Raw genomic sequence first — 7,500 nt, forward strand, 5'->3', positions numbered from 1 at the left:
TATGATATGAGTTCTTACGACGAGTTTCAATGAGTTCAACTATGACAAAAAAATTAACATTAACATATGAAATTGAAGAAAACTTTTTTAAATATCATTTTATTACAGTTATTAATATAATGAGATAAGATTTTGAATTTAACTTTGAGAAAAAGATTTTTTTGACTTGGTGAATTTTTATTGAAACTGCAGCCATATGATATGAGTTCTACCGAGAGATGAGTTCAACTTTGACAAAAAATTTCAACATATGAAAAATTGAAGAAAAACCTTTTTAAATATCATTTTATACAGTTTATTAATATAATGAGATAAGATTTTGAATTTAACTTGAGAAAAAAAATTTTTGGACTTGGTGAATTTTTTATTGAACTGCAGCCATATGATATGAGTTCTACCGAGATATGAGTTCAACATTGAAAAAATATCAACATATGAAAATTGAAGAAAAAAAAACTTTTTAAATATCATTTTATACAGTTTATTTAATATAATGAGATAAGATTTTGAATTAACTTGAGAAAAAAATTTTTGGACTTGGTGAAATTATCAACTGCACTGAATGATATGAGGTTCTACCGAGATATGAGTCAACTTTTGACAAAAAATTTCAACATATGAAAATTGAAGAAAAAACTTTTATAAATATCATTTTATACAGTTTATTAATATAAATGAATAAGATTTTGAATTTTAACTTGAGAAAAAAATTTTTTGGACTTGGTGAATTTTTTATTGAACTGCAGCCATATGATATGAGGTTCTACCGAGATATGAGTTCAACTTTGACAAAAATTTCAACATATGAAAATTGAAGAAAAAACTTTTTAATATATCATTTTTATACAGTTTATTAATATAATGAGATAAGATTTTGAATTTAACTTGAGAAAAAAATTTTTTTGGACTTGGTGAATTTTTTATTGAACTGCAGCCATATGATATGAGTTCTACCGAGATATGAGTTCAACTTTGACAAAAAAAATTTCAACATATGAAAATTGAAGAAAAAAAACTTTAAATATCATTTATACAGTATTAATAAAATGAGATAAGATTTTGAATTTAATGAGAAAAAAATTTTTTGGACTTGCGTGAAATTTTTATTGAACTGCAGCCATATATAATAAGGTTCTTATGAGTTCAACTGTTGACTTAAAACTATGTACTAGTATTAAACCTATGTATATGAAGTTTTACTGTTTTAATTGGCACTAGTATTTAATACAAATATAGAAAATAATCATAATAAGTTCTATGATGTAAAATATAGATTTGTTATGCATTATTAAAATAGAAACTTGTAAGAAAACGTGTCACAAACCTATATAGGGGTGGTGAATTTGAGGTCGAGCAGGCATGTCATATGAGAAAAATTTCACAAGTGAAATATATATGACTATGTATATGGAGTGTCTTGCCGTCATATATATAAGTCATAAAATAAATATATATATGAAAAAAATAATCATATAGAAGGCAATATGATAAAAAAGTTAAAAAATAATGAAGTTTTACTGTTGCATTATTAAATTAAGTGCAACATAAAGATACATTAGGTGGTATACCTTAGTAAAATGAGCTGGTTGTAGAAAACGTGTCACAAAACCTATATAGGGTGGTGATGTCGAGCAGGCATGTCATATGAGAAAAATTTCACAAGTGAAATATATATGACTATGTATATGGAGTGAGTCTTGCCGGCATAAGTCATATATAAATAATATATGAAAATAATCATATAGAAGGCAATATGATTAAAAAGTTAAAAATAATGAAGTTATTACTGTTGTATTATTAAATTAGTGCAACAAAAAGATACGTTAGATTATAATACTAAATAAAATGAGAAGCATTGTAGAAAACGTGTCACAAAACCTATATAGGGGTGGTGATGTCGGGCAGGCATGTCATATGAGAAAAATTTCACAAGTGAAATATATATGACTATTATATATGGAGTGTCATGCCGGCATAAGTCATATATAAAAAATATATGAAAATAATCATATAGAAGGCAAATATGATTAAAAAATAATGAAGTTTTACTGTTGCATTATTAAATTAGTGCAACATAAAGATACATTAGGTGTGGTATACCTTAGTAAAATGAGCTGGTTGTAGAAAACGTGTCACAAAACCTATATAGGGGTGGTGATGTCGAGCAGGCATGTCATATGAGAAAATTTCACAAGTGAAATATATATGACTATGTATATGGAGTGAGTCATGCCGGCATAAGTCATATATAAATAATATATATGAAAATAATCATATAGAAGGCAATATGATTAAAAAAGTTAAAAATAATGAAGTTTTACTGTTGTATTATTAAATTAGTGCAACATAAAGATACATTAGGTGGTATATACTTAGTAAAATGAGCTGGTTGTAGAAAACGTGTCACAAAACCTATATAGGGGTGGTGATGTCGAGCAGGCATGTCATATGAGAAAAATTTCACAAGTGAAATATATATGACTATTTATATGGAGTGTCATGCCGGCATAAGTCATATATATAAATAATATATGAAAATAATCATATAGAAGGCAATATGATTAAAAAAGTTAAAAATAATGAAGTTTTACTGTTGCATTATTAAATTAGTGCAACATAAAGATACATTAGGTGGTATACCTTAGTAAAATGAGCTGGTTGTAGAAAACGTGTCACAAAACCTATATAGGGGTGGTGATGTCGAGCAGGCATGTCATATGAGAAAAATTTCACAAGTGAAATATATATGACTATGTATATGGAGTGAGTCTTGCCGGCATAAGTCATATATAAATAATATATGAAAATAATCATATAGAAGGCAATATGATTAAAAAAAGTTAAAAATAATGAAGTTTTACTGTTGCATTATTAAATTAGTGCAACAAAAAGATACAATACTAATAAAATAAGAGCTGGTTGTAGAAAACGTGTCACAAAACCTATATAGGGGTGGTGAGGTCGGGCAGGCATGTCATATGAGAAAAATTTCACAAGTGAAATATATATGACTAGTATATGGAGTGAGTCATGCCGGCATAAGTTCATATATAAATAATATATGAAAATAAATCATATAGAAGGCAATATGATTAAAAAAGTTAAAAATAATGAAGTTTTACTGTTGCATTATTAAATTAGTGCAACATAAAGATACATTAGGTGTATACCTTAGTAAAATGAGCTGGTTGTAGAAAACGTGTCACAAAACCTATATAGGGTGGTGATGTCGAGCAGGCATGTCATATGAGAAAAATTTCACAAGTGAAATATATATGACTATGTATATGGAGTGAGTCTTGCCGGCATAAGTCATATATAAATAATATATGAAAATAATCATATAGAAGGCAATATGATTAAAAAAGTTAAAAATAATGAAGTTTTTACTGTTGCATTATTAAATTAGTGCAACATAAAGATACATTAGGTGTGGTATACCTTAGTAAAATGAGCTGGTTGTAGAAAACGTGTCACAAAACCTATATAGGGGTGGTGATGTCGAGCAGGCATGTCATATGAGAAAATTTCACAAGTGAAATATATATGACTATGTATATGGAGTGAGTCTTGCCGGCATAAGTCATATATAAATAATATATGAAAATAATCATATAGAAGGCAATATGATTAAAAAAGTTAAAAATAATGAAGTTTTACTGTTGTATTATTAAATTAGTGCAACAAAAAGATACGTTAGATGGTAATACTAAATAAAATAAGAGCATTGTAGAAAACGTGTCACAAAACCTATACATTTTTTTTTTTTTTTTTTTTTTTTTTTTTCGTCAATAATTATTTATTTAAAATCTGTCGGTACGGACAATAATTAAATTTTTTGAGGCAGCCTTGTCGATTAAATTCTCACAAGAGATGGTTGGTAGGGTTCTGGAGGGCTAATCATCATCTCCATGGGCAGGTCGAGGGGGTGTTTTCTTTAAGTCTTCTGACGGTTTGGCTGTTGTCCAAGATGTTGATGGCCAATGTGTTTGGGTGGTTATGGAGCCTGTTGATGTAATTCGTGCTCACTTTCGAATTTCATCTTCTACCCAGGGAACCCTGAGTACCTCGTGGATGGTGCTGTTGTCATGGTAAGGATGAGCGTTCGAGACCATTCTCAGAGCCTTGTTCTGCAGCCTTTGGATGCTCCTGCAGTTTGATTTGCAGGCAGTGCCCCACAGCTGGATGCCATAAGTCCAGATTGGCTTAATGATGGTTTTGTAGACAAGCAGTTTAAGTTTGCTTTTAAGCTTCGAGCGTCTTCCAATGAGCCATTGGAATTGCTTCAACCTCTCTTCAGCCTGCTTTCTCTTCCTTAGGATGTGTGTGCGCCATGTTAACCGCCTGTCGAGCGTCATGCCCAGGTATTTGGGCGTGGGATTTTCGGGAATATATTCCCCATTGAGACTGACAGGCGGGCAATTGCCGTTGCGGAGTGCAAATGTGGTTTGCGTGGACTTCTCAGGGTTTACCGAGATGTTCCACCTCCGCAGCCAGGGCTCGATGGTGTTTAGCTGATTTTGAATTATTTCCGACGCATCCTGTGGGGTTCCTGCTGTGGCAAGGAAGGCTGTGTCATCAGCGTATGTGGCAACCAATAGGTTCTCGTTGAAAAATGTAGGCATGTCCGCTGTGTACAACGTGTACAATAGAGGGCCTAGGACGCTACCTTGTGGTACACCGGCTTCGATACCTTTTGTGGTAGATCGCGCATCTCCGCATCTGACATAAAAGCTTCTGTTGTCGAGGTAAGATTGCAGAAATGCGTAATGGGGTTGAGGCAGGTTTCTCTTAAGCTTAAGCAGTAGCCCTGGGTGCCAGACTCTGTCGAAAGCTTGCTTCACGTCAAGCATTACGGCGCAGCAGTAGTTCTTCTCCTCGAATGCGTCCAGTATCACTTTGACTAAACGGTGGCATTGTTCCGGGGTGGAGTGAGAACGCCTGAAGCCAAACTGGTGATCCGGAATCAACCCAGCTTCTTCCAGCACTGGCAATACTCTGCGCAAAAATACTCTTTCGAGTATTTTGGAGAGTATCGACAGCAAACTTATCGGACGATAAGAGCCAAGATTGGCTTCAGGTTTGCCAGGTTTGGGTATAAGAATTACCTCTGCTCGTTTCCAGATGGTTGGAAAATGTCCTAGCTGAAAGCACCTGCTGTATATGTTGGCGAGGAGTTGTAGGCAGGGAGAGGGGAAGAAGCTTAACAGCCAGTGCTTCAATGCCATCAGCGCCCGGCGATTTATTCGTCTTGAGTCCCTCGATCTCAAGTTTGACCTCATCCACCGAGACCATAGCTAGCTCTTCTTGGTTGTTGTTGGTGTTTTCATCTAATAGTTGTAGGGCACGTTGCGTAGCTGAGATATCCAGGTCGGTGCATCTTATTATCGGCTTGAAGGCTTCGCTGAGGTGCTCCACAAAAGCTTCAGCTCGTTCTTGCTCTGTGCGGCACCAGGCGCCACTAGCACGCTGGACTGGAGCAACTCTCTTAGTAGGTCGTTTTATATGACGAGTGACCTGCCAAAGGTTGTGCTGTGGGTCTCCAGGCTCAACATTGGCCAGGAACTCTTCAAACGAGCTCTGCCTGAGCTTTAGGAGCTTATCCTTAAGCTGCTTTGCGGCTCTGTTAAATACCCTTTTATCTCTAGGATTTCTGGATAGGAACCATACTCGTCGCAACCGTCTCTTCTCAGCTACTAGCGAGGCGATCTCTGAAGACCAAAGGTGTAGGACCCTCGTTGGTAGTCTGGGAGAGATTGGGGTTCTGGGGGAAGCATGTGCTGCTGCGTTGTGCATGTGTTGCGTGAGCTCGTTGATGGCGTTGTTCACTTGCTCGGTGGTGGTAAGATCTTGCACTGGGTTGACATTTTCCGTTAGCCAGGCTTTGTAGGATTGCAGTCTCGTGCTCCTCTTGATCATCCTGGGATGTGCAGCTTTTCTCAGTGCAGGGAGGTTCAGCCGCAGTTCCACTGCGCTGTGGTCGGAGAAAAGGTCCGCGTTAGAAGACAACGAGACTTTGGCACTATCAAATCCTTTGGAGAGGGCCATGTCCAGGGTGTCGGGAATTTTGGTCGGATCTGTTGGCCAGTAGGTGGGCTCTCCTGTGGTGTGGCATACGATGCTCCTGCGCTGGATGCACCTAAGTAGTGCGCTTCCTTTAGGTTGCTGACTCGGCATCCCCACCATCGGTGCTTTGCGTTGAAATCGCCCCCAATTAGAAATCTGTTACCCAGACTGCTCAGCAGCAGATCAAAATGCCTTTCTGATACTCTGTGTCTGGGGGGGAGGTAGACCGCGGCGACTGTAAGGTCGCCTAGTGGGCTGGGCAGATTGACTTTGGCACATTGTACCCAGTCTTCCTCTAAGGTACTCAGCTCGTTGTACTTTATGCCCGCTTTAATAATAATTGCCGCTCCGCCATGAGCTCTGCCGCTAGGGTGGTCAGCGTGGATGATGTCATACCCGTGAAGTCGGATGTATGATCTATTGGAGAAGTGAGTTTCGGAGATGAGGAGTATGTCTGTGTTGTGTGTGTGGATAAAGTGTTCCACTTCTGGCCGGCTTTTAATCAGGCCGTTAGCGTTCCAGATCGTTATGTTTAATCCCGTTTGCATAATGATTTGCAAACGGTAGCAAGCATTTGGGTCATTTGACTCATGACCTTTTCCATCATGCGCTCAAACATGGCCTCCATTCTGGCCATTGCCGCGTCAGGGAATTGCTTGGTGGGATTAAGTTGGCGTTGGATGTAGGATGTTTTCTTGTGGGGCAGCGTTTCTTGCTGTATTGGCATAGCTAACATTTGGGTCGATTCTGCTTGCGTTGGGGTCGATCTTGCTGAGGTGGGGCGGCTGGTAACGTGAGGTTGCCTGCCTGGGGGCAAAAACACTCTTCGCTCTCTTGTAAGCTGGACAGCCTTTGTATGAGGCCGCATGTGGGCCCTTGCAGTTAAGGCAGAAAGCCGGTTCACTGGCGTTCTTTTTGCATTCAGCAGTGGAGTGCTCGTCTCCACACTTGACGCAACGATGGTCGAGGTGGCAGTATCTTTGGGTATGCCGAAGGCCTGGCAGCGGTAGCATTGGGGGACATCGTTGAATTTGATCGGCGGTTCAACCGTGACCATGGTGCTGCATATCCGTTTGATCTGGTATACCTCCTTATTGTTTTTGGCCGGCTCCAGACTTACGAAGAAGAGGTTTAGAGGCTTCTTTGTACCCCTTTTATTGGGATTGTGGACATCCCTGACCTTGTGCCCGTGGCGGCCGAGTCCCTCTTTGATGTCTTCCAAATCGGTCGAGTGGTGGAGGCCTTTGATGACCACCCGGTAGGCGCGTTCATCTCGGGGTTGAAAGGTGTGGAATCTATTTTTACTATCGCTCAAGAAAGTCTTTAGTTTGGTAAAGGCATCCTTGTTGGGGGTCATGACTCGAATGAAGTTATTCTGGCTGGCTTTGTATGTGACCTCTACATCTTTGCCTAAGGCGCCAGAGATGGCTTTGG

This window comes from Drosophila albomicans, unplaced genomic scaffold (assembly GCF_009650485.2).
Source record: "Drosophila albomicans strain 15112-1751.03 unplaced genomic scaffold, ASM965048v2 utg000240l_pilon, whole genome shotgun sequence".
NCBI classification, from domain to species: Eukaryota; Metazoa; Arthropoda; class Insecta; order Diptera; family Drosophilidae; genus Drosophila; species Drosophila albomicans.